The 13,721-nt window shown below is 35.0% G+C and overlaps 1 protein-coding gene across 12 annotated transcripts in view; it reads right to left on the bottom strand.

The window, feature by feature from the left end:
- SEMA4D (semaphorin 4D) overlaps positions 1-13,721 on the bottom strand; it is a 203,552-nt gene that overhangs the window by 95,857 nt on the left and 93,974 nt on the right. For 8 of the 12 annotated variants that reach the window (XM_072597418.1, XM_072597411.1, XM_072597415.1 and 5 more), the window contains exon 3: positions 12,394-12,495. The exons of 3 other annotated variants lie outside the window; for them this stretch is intronic. The gene's annotated coding sequence lies outside the window, so the exon portion shown is untranslated. Of the gene's footprint in view, positions 1-1,943; positions 6,242-12,393; positions 12,496-13,721 lie in introns of those variants that run through there. One more of the 12 variants, XM_072597406.1, reaches the window with a different exon arrangement.

Below are 13,721 nucleotides of genomic sequence, written 5' to 3' on the forward strand. Positions count from 1 at the left end.
AACTTAAATAAAAATTTTAAAAGTTAACTGTTAACTTTGGAGAGAATAGTTTGAATTAAGGATGCCAGACTGCAAAGGACTGATATGAGTAAGAGGAGGAAAAACAGAAATAATGAGTAAAGGCAATCTTTTCTTTTCTTTTCTTTTTATTTTATTTGTTTTCAGTGTTCTACAATCACTTCCATATATCTTAGATTTTTTTCCCCTTCTTCCCCCCTCCCTCCCCACTCCCTCCCTGAGATGACATATGATTTAAATAAGTTCTACACATACATTACTATTAAATACATTTTCACCTTAGTCATGTCGCACAGAAGAATTGAAATAGGAGAAATCATAAAACAAACCAAAGCGTAATAAAAAAGAATATGATCTGCTACATTCTGCAGTCAAATTCCATAGTTCTTTCTCTGGAAGGACAACCTTTTCTATGAGTTGCTGATAATGTCTTTGCCTTACATGTACTGGATAGGATTTTTGTTTGTTTTATAGCTCTCACTATAAAATGAGATTTTCAAACGGAAAAGCCAGAATCAAATATTACATATAAGCAGAACTGTAGCAGTTCTTTCCCTCCATGCTTTTATCACTCACCTGATATTCAACAGTGATGACAGAATCAGTCGGTAAGTATTTATTAGGGACCTACTACACAGCAGGCACTATTCTAGGCATTGAGGATTCAAAGATGAAAATTAAATAGTCCGTTCCCTTAAGGAATTTATATTATATTCTGGAAAATCCAAACCTCACACGCAAATACATAATTCCCCTAACATCAAACAATAGCAAATAGAACTAGTCTTTGTCCTGCTGTTGGGAATAGCTTAATTTCTCACATCCTCCCCAGTTTCTTTTGGTAAGACATTTATCTTTCTCTAGAAAACAAAGACCTGCCAAATCACAGGTTCTACTTCTTTTAGACCTTGTTGCTAAGAAACTTTTCATTCTCCAGGTTTCAATATATTTATCATCTGTAAATTGGGAACATTGCAATCATTTTATGTCAATTTCCTTCATATTGCAATGGCTCTGTAAGAATACAAATAAGCTTCAAAGCCAGCAGTTTCTCTTTTAAATTAACCTCTGAGTTAGAAATAAAGTCTAAATGACAAAAAGCTTATAGTGCTAGGAGACTGAAAACCTCATATGGCCTAAGAATTTTATTAACCATAAAGGGGAGTTTAAATAAAATAATTTAAATCCATCTTCAGCAGAAGCTTGCCTTATGTAAAAAATGGAGCCGTATTTTTTGAGTCAGATTCCATTACCAACTCCTCCCTCCACACCAAAGAGATGAGATCACACAAAGTGCAACACAACAGAAGCTTGCTAATTGCTAAAAGTAGTAAGCTACTGCATTTAGAACAATCTGTTTCTCAGTATTTTCAGTGGAACCCAAGGTTCAACTCGGTTTCCATAAAGATATTTTTTCTATAAAGATTAGTAAGTTCCTAATGTGAAATTGCATGAAGTACGGAATAAACAAGGAATTTTTTACTAGAACTGAATTATTTAGATTCACAAGGGTCTGCAATTGTGGCTTTAAAATCATAAGCTGGGAAAAAACCAAAACAGTGTGTGTTGAGTCAGAAGTTCTGATAATAAGAGTGATTTATTATTAGAAGCAGCCTAATTACAAAGCTCTCTGCAAGACAGCACCTAAGGTTTGGGACGGGAATACTGTGCTCTCTATTTGCTGAAGCAACAGCACATTAATAGGACCAGCGTATGTTTATAGCAACAAGAAAAGTGATCAGTCTTAAGTCAGAATATAAAATCATAGAATGTGAGGGCAAGACAAAAAGACTCAAGAGACTGTCTAGTGGAACTCTTTCATTCTGCAAACAAAACCTCATAATTACAACAACCTGTCCTCATGCAGTTATTTTTATCCCCATTTTACAGATATGGAAAATGAAAACTCATACAAATTTACTTACCCAATCGTACAGCTAAAAGAACTGGGACTTCTGATGGCCTTTTCTGGTTGCCTTCCCCTACATTCAGGAAGGTGTTTCCAGTACAGTTTTGCTATTTTTTCTCCAGTTCCCTAATTTTATGTAGGGCAAATGAGATTTGCAGAATATTATTTGACTATATATCACGGTCTCATGCTCTTTTCACCATACCATATTGTTTCTCCAGGAACTAGCAAAATGATAAGTCAAAAGGGAAATGAATCTTTGTTTACCATCATATTTTCTGAAATATATCAATTTTATTCATTGAGGTACCCCCATACATTTCTGTTGAGTCTGAAAAACCAACTCAGCTTTAGAACAAGGTTTGTCTATAGCCCCTGAAATCATCCTGAGAAACTCAGCCCCCTGGACAAAGGGCAGACTTGAATGAGCAGCCACGTTAAGGAACTTTGGACAGCCAAAGGGCAGCATGAGAGCAACAGGTGCCAAGGGAGGCAGAAAGAAAGTAGGGGGAAGTACTGTTGGAAGAGAGATGTCGAGAGGAGCCAAATGAAAATTCCACTGGGTTCTCCAATTTGGTGAGGCTTATGGGAGCATTTAAAATTTCTCTACTGACAACACCTCTATAGTACTTGGATCAGTTTTTGCCAGTACCAGCACTACAGAGAATTACTTCTCAGAAGTGATAGTGGGTGTCTACAGAAGTGATACAAAATACGCTGTTCAATGTGGCAAAAGGCTCCTAGAAACAGAGTTCAAAGGGTCTCAGAAGCAATCTAAGTTCACCTCTTTCTTCTCCTTCTCCATTTTACAGATAAGGAAACTAAAGGCAAAGAGTTGTTAAGTGACATGTCCAAGGTTACACGCATAAGCTTCAGAGACCAGATTTGAGCCCATTCTTTGACTGTAGCATTAGTGTGCTCTCCCCTGTGTTATTGGCATTCAATACTTATACTATTACGAAGTTTATGTATGAACTTCAAGCTAAAAAAGGTGCCATGAAAGGTTCTAGTCAAGCTTAGCTCTCCTGAGATATATCTGTTAGCAAGGAAGGAATGTCAAGTGAAACAAAACAACCAAAGCAAAACAAACACCTCTAACGGAGGCCTCCTGGTAGATGAAAATGCAAGGAAACAAGCTGCTGGTATAACCTCCTTGGGGTTGCTTCAGAGCCCACAATCTGAAGTTATGGATCCTGGAATAAGTGACTGAGCAAGGAAATGTTCTAAGCCCATCACTAGTAGTCTGAGGATATCCTAAGAAACTAGACTGAAGTTGGCATAATCTGAGTAAGGTCACTGCACAGTATGAAATCTGAAGCTCTATGATAGGTAATTAAATTTTTTTTAAATATTTATTTATTTTTAGTTTTCAACATTCATGTTGATAGGATATTTGCACTAAATTCCACATCATTATGGTAAACCCCTGGGAGTGGGGGCCCACCAAGTTTCCTAAAGAGAGGTTAATATCTGTTAGTAACCCCTTTATTTGCAGCTTGAGCAAGATGGGGAGATCAAATCTTTAAAAAATAAAAGGATGAAAGTGTTTTACACAAATAAGATTAGTACAGTAGAAATTAGAAAGGAAAGAGTTAACTGGGGAAAATCTTTGCAGTAAATTTATCAGATTTCTCTCATATATCAAAGATACATAGAGAATTAATATAAATGTGTAAGAATAAGAGCCAGTAGATCAATGGCCAAAGGATAACAACAGGCAATTCTCAAAAGAAGAAAGGCAAATTATCAACAACGTCATTGAAAAATGTTCTGAATCACTAACAACAAGGGAAATGCAATTTAAAACAACTCTGAGATTATACCTCTTATTCTCCATGTTAGGAAAGATGGCAAAAAAGGAAAATAACAACTGGAAGGACTACAAGAGGATCTTAATACACTGTTGGTTAAGCTATGAATTAGCTTACATTCTGAAAAGTAATTTGGAATCTATCCATCAAGTCATAAATCGTATATAACCTTAGACCCCAAAATACCACTACTAGAAAAGAGATCAAAGAGAGAAAAGATAGATACTTTTATTTCCTCTTCTCCTTTTCACTCCTCAACTATTTGTTACCTATCTTTGGACCTCATCATTCAACTGAAATACACTGAAACTCTCTTAATGTCCAAACCTGATGGTCTTTTTTCAGTCTTCATTCTTTTTAATGGATAACACTGCATTTGACACTCATGACCACCCTCTTCACCTGAATATTTAACTCTCTCTTCTCTGAGCTTTCCTGACATTACCCTCTCTTGGTAATCCTCCCACCTGCCCTGGAAAGATGGGGCATCATGTACAAAGAACATAAAAAAGGTCAATTTGGCTATATAACAGAATTTAGGAGAACTAATTTCTATCCCCCATTGCAAGAATGTACTCCTCTTCACCTATACCTCAAAGAATTTCTCTCCTCTTCAAAATATAGTTAAAGCATCTTCTGTATGAAAGCTTTACAATTTTACTCTGCTAGGGCCTAACTACCTGACATTTAACAGCTTTATATTTATTCTCCTTATTCTGTATACACTTAAATATATCTTTATTGTCTTTTTCCTTATAGCTCCTTGTGAATAGATATTGTTTCATTCATTGTATTTATATTCCTAATACTTCCCCCAGTGCCTGGCACATAACAGGCACTAAATAAATACTTATTAATATATTGATACAGTCATATATCATAATTTTTCAACTCTCCCAAACTTATGTGCAGCTCTTTAGTTACCAGTTCTTTGCTAAAGTGCTGCTATGAAAGTCTTTATTTGTATAATTACTTTCCCTCTACGTTTTATTTCCTTGGCCATAATCCTAGAACATAGCAAGAGATTAAAACATATGTATTGATTGACTGTGATATAAAAATAAAACATGGAAAAAAAGTACCAATACAGCCTTAAAATACATGGAAGAGAGCAAAAGAAAGTTCAGGAGACACAAACAGGTAAGGTAGTGTAGCTGTGTCAAATTTAATGTATACTTACACAAGAAGCTATACTTTATGTATGTATATATATATATTCATAGTATCATGTGAAATTCTTTTTTGTATGAGAAAATACAAGTTTGTTAAGTTCATAATAATAAAAGAGAAACTTTTAAAAAATAAAGAGAAAGGATGTAATTGATGAAGGAATAGTTACAAACAAAACAAACTGGAGATTCATAGTGTTGATCATAAAGAAGGGGTAAAAAAGAGAAAAGAAAGATAAGAACTAGCACTTAGTTTTGATCTTGGTGAAGAGGAGAAAGATAATGGAATATGATCAAAGATGGCTAGTGGTGATCAAACTCTCTTTTGTCACTTTCTTCTGTGTAAAAGATGAGTGTAAGGGAGAAAATATTACAAGAGGTTTGATTGAGTAAAAACAATTAAGAAGCATAAATGAAAAGGTGAATAGAATGAAGTCATAAAACTCAAGGGGGTAGCAGAATGGATTAGAAAGCAGTTTTGACAATATGCTGTTAACAAAAATTAGACAACTGAAAACATAAACATTTACACAGATTTTAAACAAAAAGTTGGAGTAGAATTTATAATGTCCCCAGGCAGGTTGAAAAATCATGATCTCAGACAAGGCCATGGCAAAAACAGACATGGTTAAAAGGAGTAAGAAAGAAAACTACACTATGCTTAAAGGCATCATAAATAATTAAGTAATGTCAATAATTAATGTATATGCACCATATGGCATGGCATTTAAGTACTTAAAGGGAAAATTAATGGACAACTAAATTATAATAGTCTAGGACCATAATGTGCCCTTTTCAGACCTAGACATATCTTTAAAAAAGTAAATAAATTAGGAAGAAGTTAAGGATTTTAAAAGCTACATATAACAGATTTCTAGGAATACTGAATTTGAATCAAAAGGAGTATACATATTTCTCGGTTATTTATGGTACCTTTACAAAAGCTGTATATTTTAAGGGCAAGAAAACTTCATAATTAGATGCAAAAAAATTATTAAACATTTTTTACTACCCAAAATATCACAAAAAGTATAATTAATAAATATCATTTGAATAAAAGACTCAAACCTTAATAGAGGCTAAATAATTTATGCCTACAGAATATGACAGCCATAGAACAATTTGTGGAAATAGTAGATACTTTCATAAATAAAAATGACAACAGCAAGACAGCATACCAAAACTTTTGGGATCCAGTTAAAGCATTCCTTTTAGGAAAATTTAGGTTTCTAAACACTTTCACCAACAGATAATAAAAATAACAGATCAATTGTTGGGCAAGTAACTAAAAAAGTAGAAATGTGGTATTTTTAAGCACACAAATACAAAATAGAAATTCATCAAATCAAAACAATAAATAATTTCTAATAATTTCATAATGAAAAAAAGAATTAAGAGCAGATAAAGAAGAAATTTTGAAAGTCAGAAATTGTGCTGCTATTTATGACAACCAAACTGTTAACTTAAATGAAATGGAGGAATGTTTACAAAATAACAAAATACTGAGATTAACATTAGAAATAAAGGGCTGAAATAACTCAATCTCACAAAAAGAGCTCAAACAAGCTATATAATAGAACTAAAAAGAAAACAAAGATGAGATGGACTTACTCAGTTCTATCAAATATTAAAACAATTCAAATAGTCACAAATTGTTTACAAAAAGCAAGAAACAATTTATTCTACCAAAATCCTAATTACATCACAGATAGAAGCAAAACAGCATATTATAGTTGAGGGAAAGAGGGGAGGGAGATGAGCATTGCTTGAACTTTATTCTCATCAATTTGGTTCAAGGAGGGAACAATATACTCAGTTAAGTATAGAAATCTAACTTGCCCTGCAGGCAATAGGAGGGGAAAGGGGAAAGAAAATGGAGCAGGGCTGATAGTAGGGATTGAGGGAAGTGGTGGTCAAAAATAAAATTCTATTAAGGAGGGGAAGGGAGAAGGGAGAAATAAAAACATAAATGAGGGTGGGGAAATAGGATGGAAAGAAAGACTCAGAGAGTAATCATAACTGTGAATGTGAGTAGGATAAACTCTCCATAAAACAGAGGCAGATAGCAGAATGGATGAAAAACCATAATCCTACAATATGTTGTTTACAAGAAACACATCTGAAACAGGGGGATACACACAGGGTACAGGTAAAAGGTTGGAGCAGAAAATATTATGCTTCAGCTGATATAAAAAAAAGCAGGGGTAGCAATCCTAATCTCAGACAAAGCAAAAGCAGAAATAGATCTAATCAAAAGAGATAAGGAAGGAAACTATATCCTGCTAAAAGGCATCATATATAATGAAATAATACCATTACCAAACATATACGCACCAAGTGGTTTAGCATCCAAATTCTTAGAGGAGAAGTTAAGGGAGTTACAGGAAGAAATAGACAGCAAAACTATACCAGTGGGGGACCTCAACCTCCCCCTCTCTGAATAGATAAATCTAACCTCAAAATAAACAAGAAAAACGTTAAGGAGGTGAATAGAATTCTGGCTAAGCTAGATATGATAGGCCTCTGGAGAAAACTGAATGGGGATAGAAAGGAATATACTTTTTCTCAGTGGTACATGGCACATACACAAAAACTAACCATGTACTAAGGCATAAAAAACCTCACAATCCAGTAGAGAAAGGCAGATATAGTCAATGATCCTTTTCAGATCATGATGCAATAAAAATTAAATGTAATAAAAGGCCATGGAAAGACAGACCAAAAATTAATTGAAAACTAAATAATCTAATCCCCAAAAATGAGTGGGTCAAATAAATCACAGAAACAATCAATAATTTCATTTAAGAGAATGACAATGAGACAACCTACCAAAACATGTGGGATGCAGCAAAAGCAGTTCTTAGGGAAGTTTTATATCGTTGAATGCTTACATGAATAAAATAGAGAAAGAGGAGGTCAATGAATTAGGCATGAAACTCAGAAAGCTAGAAAAAGAACAAACTGAATTTATTCTACCAAAATCCTGAGACAATACTTAAGCCAGAAAGTGATAAACCAGAAAAAGAAAATGATATACCACCATCTCTAATGAACACAGATGCAAAAGTATTGAATAAAATATGAACAAAGAGGTTATAATAACATATAAGATTATCTACTATGAGCAGGTTGAGTGCATACCGGGAATGAAGGTTTGATTTAACATTAGAAAAACCATAAAAATAGACCATTTTAGTAGAAACAGACAAAAAATCCCACCCCAAATTTTATTACTAGATATAACAAAAATCTGACAAAAGAACCCAATTTATATTTTAAAAAAACACATTAAAAAGCATAGGAATAAATAGACTTTTCCTTAACATTGTAAACCATTTCTACTTTAAAACCAAGAGCTAGCATTATCTATAGTTGAAAAATGTTTTTCCAAGAAGCTGAAGAATAAAGCAAAGATGTCTAATGTCACCACTGTTATTTGATATAATTCTAGAAACTTTAGCTATAGAAATAAAACAAGATAAAGAAATTGTGGTAATAAGCATAAGCCATAGAAAAGAAAGCAGTGAGTAAAACTCCCAATTCTTGCCAGAGAATTTTGAAGGCAATGAAGCAGCTGTAATGACTTTCAAGTACCATACTTTAGACAAAGTATCTTGAAAATGTTTCATTTATCTCTCCCCTCTCTTCTATCTTAGTGACAGTTCCTTCCTCAAATGATTTACTTTTTTATTTACTTTTCAGTTTATCTGTTGTAGAACGATGGTTTCTAGAAGGCAATAAATGAACAAATACTTATTAAGAACCACTTGTGCCGGGCATTCAACTACAAAAACAAAAGCAAAACAATGGCTACCCTCAAAATGCTCAGTTCTTATTGTGGAAGGGAAGGGAGGGAAAGAGGGATGCACATATAAAAGGAGAGACAAAACAGGTGCAGAAAAAGTAGGTGCAAGGTCACCTTGCTGCATAGGCATCAGCACCTAGGGGGACCAGGGAAAGATTCATGTAAAAGATGATACTTAAGCTAAATCTGAAAGGAAACTAGGAATTGATTCCTAGAGGTAGGCCAGTAAAAAAACACTAAAGAGAGGATGAAAGGAAGAAGGGCAAGAACGCCTATTTGGCTAGACCACAGAAAGCGTAAATTAAAATAAGGTAGAATAAGGCTAGAAAGGTAGAATGGGGCTAGGTAATGAAGAGTGTTAAATTATAAATGAAGGAATTTATATTTCATGCTAATAGTAACAGGAAACCACTGGAGTTGATTATGTGTGTGCCTCAGTCAGAACTGTGCTTCCCCCAAAGCACTGGCATTTGTGTAGAACATGGACTATAGTGGGGTGCAACTTGGAGGGAGATCAATCAGGGTAATATTGCAATACATGTGTGAGGTGATGAGGGCAGTGGCAGAGGAGAGCAAATGGTATGCATATGTGAGATGTTACAAAGGTAGAATTGACAGAACTTGGTAAGGGAGTAGATATGTGTGAAGTGAGTGAGTGGGGTGAATGAAAAGCCAAGATGACACCTAGGTTTTGAGTTTGTGTGACTGAAAGGACAGTGATGTTCTCAACAGTTAGAGGGTAATTAGGAAGGGATGGGCTTGATATGGAGACACAGTGTGTTTGTAAGGGAAATAATGAGCTTTTTGACGTGTTGAGTTTAAGATGTCTATGGTACATCCAATTTGAGATATCCAAAAGACAGCTGGAGATCAGGTGAGAGGCTAGAGTGAATAAATATATCTGAAAACCATATGCGTAGAGAAGATAACTGAATCCATGGGATCTAATAAGCTTACTGAATGAAATAGCATAGAGAGAAAAGAAAGCTCAGGTCAGGGCCTTTGTGGGGTATGCACAGTGAGTACACATGACCTGGATGAAGATCCAGCAAAGGAGACTGAGAAAGAATAACTGTACAGGTAGATGAAGAAGCAGTAGAGAACAATGTTACAAAATCCTAATGAGAAGAGACTATCAAGGAGAAGACAGTGATCTACAGTGTCAAAGGCTGAAGGAAAATACAAGTTTTTTCACAGTTATATACCTCAAGCAACCCATTTGTGTTCTCTGAAAACTGGCCTTGTACTGATCAATCAGTTATTGTTTTCACGTTCCTTTGATTGTTCACAGACACTTGGTTGAAGAGATCTCTTTTTCTGATTTCAGAGAACTGTATCTGTTCACTCTCCCTCTCCCAACTTGCAAAGTCTGCAATTATTTCTCTTCAAATTTCTTACAGTGCTTTCTTGGACCTTTCCTTTGCTCTTACTCTCCCTTATAGTTTGATCATTTATGTACATGCTGTCTTCTTCCCACCTTCACCATCCTTAGATTATATAAAGTCTGAGAGACTTGGGACTATGTCAGCTCTGTCTTTCTAGCTTCACTGACTAGTGCAATGCTATATACATAGTAGGCAATTTAAAATGTTTTCTGAATTCTGAATTTCTGAGTTCTCAGGGGAACGGAGATGATAAGATAGATCTGTGCCTGGTTCGCATTCATGACTTCATCAGTGGACCTAAATTTGCTAACAGTTATATATTCTTAGCCCCTGGGAAGACAATGGCTAGAAAATATAAGTGGTCCTTGTGGGATTTTCTATCACAACCATCTACATTCTTATGGGGCTAGCTTTATGTGATTCATTCTCTCACAATACCGTATTTGTTTCAAATAATTTATGATAAGCCTAATAAACAGCATGTAAAGAATAGAGAAGCATCTTATCAGCAATTGTCTGTCAGAAACATAAAATGTCATTAAAGCAGATCAATGGAAATGCTATAAAAAGATCGCTTTTTCATCCATTTGTTTCAACAATATCATACATTTCTGTTCTAATCTTGTGAAACCTAATTTGAATTTAAAGGAATAGAGATTCTGGGAGTCAGAACCACGTAAACAATCTTTTTTTCTTTTTCCTCATTCTCAGACCTCTCCACCACCCCCTTTTTTAAATAAGAGAAATGTTTGTTGTAGTGTAGGTAGACCCAAATGTTTTAATGACTAGGCCAATTCACCAGGGTAGAATGGTGCAAGGGAATGTCTTCTACTTTTTTCTCCTCTGAAAAAAGAATAAGGAACTATTATGTACATGAGGAGAATGCCTGTATTAAAAACTGTAAGAGGAAAGGGAAAAAGAAAATTGAAAGCATCTCCTATGTGAAAATGAGACTTTCATGAGCACAATTATGCTAATTACTGCTAGAGCTATTGATCTTTTTAAACAAAATTTAATCAATATTAGGAGTGAAGGAACCCAGAGGCAGGATAAATACAAAGGGCAAATGCTTTGAACTTAATGACACTGATCACATTTGGCTATAACAAGGTTCTCTGCATATTAATGTGTCTGGAAAAATGCACATAGGACATGGTAATAGCCTCTCCAAATTTATTGTGTATTCATTGTGCAATATAGAAGGTGCTAAGTATGGAGTCAGAGGACTTGAGTTTAAATGCTGGGCTATCTATAAAATAAGAGCAGTAGATAATTTATAAGGTCCCTTTTAGCTCTAAATATATGATATTACACTAAATACCTCTTCTATACAACAGAATAACAAATGTAAATGTGTTCTGCTGTCTTTTCTCCACTCCCTTCTGATTATTCTAAATGTTCTTCATTCTGTAGTGCAAAGAAAGGAAGCAAGCAGAACACACCATCAGAAATTATAACATGTAGAGTCAAATATGTTTTAACACTTTTGAGAAAAATGGGTGGAAACATTAAACTTGCTGAGGAAAATATAATGCAAAATATGTCTCAGATACATAGTTAAGCATACTATATTTGGGAAATGCAAATCAAGCTTTTTATTTTCCACATCAGGTCATGGAAAGATAAAATTTTTAAGTAATAAGAAATGAGTAGTATGTGGGCTTCCACTGTTGGTTTTGAAAAACTTTAGATTCATGCATTTATTACATTTTTCACCTAATCTTTTGCCATAAGTTTTACCATATCATAATTTTTTTTAACTCAGAAAATTCAAGTTTTACCAGCTGGTTAAGATTATGCTTTTCAATGCATTCCAAGAAGGAAGTTGGATGAAATAGACACAGAAGAAGGAAAAAATTGCCTACCCCAGGTATTGCATTAAAGAGCAGAATAGTTGAAAGGGCATTTAATGTCATCATAAAGTTTCTTCATCAGTAAAATAAGGATAAAAACACTTATACTCTCTATTTGTTGTGAGAATTAAATGAGGTAATGTAGGTGAAAGTCCTGTCTTTCAGTGAAACTGTAAATGCTATGTAGATGATATTATTATATTATCATTTTCCATCTTTATCAGTCAGTCAAAGATGGTTTTTTCAGTCATTAAGCAAAGTCAATAAGCTTTTATTAAGTTATACTATGTGTCAGGCACTGTGTTAAGCAAAGGGAATACAAATGGAAGCAGAAAGAAAGAAAGAAAAATGCTACCCTAAAGGAGTTTACATTCTAATGGAAGAAGACAACATATAAAAGGGAGATGAAAAACTGGATGGGGAGGGGAGAGATTAAAGGGTACCTGGCAGGAGGGCGTGGTAAAGTCTGGAGTGCAGCCTGAAGAGGAATGAGGACATGGCTGGCTTGGACATCCTTCTTAAATGGAGGTTCTGGGAGAAACCATCTAATCAGAAAGAGAGAAAATCACAAAGATGGAGGTTGATTCCAATGTGTGAATTCTACGGCAGAATGAGCTTCCAGGATGAAGAGGTTTCTGGGGCATCACCTTATTCTTTCCTTCACTTTTCCCCCAATGCTCAAGGCTTCTCACTTTGAAATAGTAATTTATGAAAATGCAGACCTCCAGTGAGCAAATTAGATGTAATGAGGGAGGATAGTTGAAAATTATAAACTATGACTGAATATCATCTTCCCTCTCTAAAGCTCCATCTGAGCTGCTTCCCGAATCTGGCACTCATGTTCCCAGAGGGCAGTTGCTTCTCCATATTCTAGTCTATGGATCTACACTTCTAACATTATAGCTCATGAGCTTCAATCAGCTGTGTTTTCTAATAAAAGTCAGATAGCAATCACAGTTAGCTGGTACAAAAGGCATTTACTAAGATGAAGATGGAAGAATAGTAGGTATACACAATATTCCCCTCATAAGCTAGGTATTCTCCCCCACAAATACAATGGCATTAGTAGGAAGACTTAACATAAACTTAAGAAACACAGACAATGGTAATAAGGTTCATATGTAAGGAACACGTGTCCAGGAACAACTCATAACTCCTGAAATGCAGTTACTTATGTCCTTTTCATTCTTGCGCAGTCTTCTCTTAAGCTCAGTTCTTAATTAACAGAATCAGGAATTCATAGCTGGGTCTCCTTTTCTGACTTCAGGTGACTGCCTCTCTGTATGCATGTCTATCTGGAGTATGCATCTCTGCTTTCCCAAGTGTGCTATGAATTCCTTCAACTTGATTTTACAGCTGCTCAATGGGGAGTCTCCCTCTGGTATTCTGTAGCTAGATATCACAATAGATGAGAGCTGAAAGAAGAGAGGGAAGGAAATACCCTCTTACCATCTAAGAGGTGAAGAGTTGAATTCATTTTGCCTTCAGCATCTCCAGCTTTCGAACAGAATGGATTGAGTTGTTTAAAGGAATCCTGAGACATGTCTAATAATTTGTTGTCCAATGGTATTGTTCCCCTCTGATTCACTCAAAGGGCTTGTTCAAATCTCATAAAAAGTTCACCTCAAGTGGTTACATTTTTATACTTTGTTTAAGTTCTGATTATGGGCCCCTTTTCTATGATTAAGACCTGGGATTTCAAAGACCAATTCCTTTACACCTAGCTGATAGCTTGAATACCATAATATATTTGTCAATGAAATATATTTTT

Source organism: Notamacropus eugenii, chromosome 3, assembly GCF_028372415.1.
Source record: "Notamacropus eugenii isolate mMacEug1 chromosome 3, mMacEug1.pri_v2, whole genome shotgun sequence".
NCBI classification, from domain to species: domain Eukaryota; kingdom Metazoa; phylum Chordata; class Mammalia; order Diprotodontia; family Macropodidae; genus Notamacropus; species Notamacropus eugenii.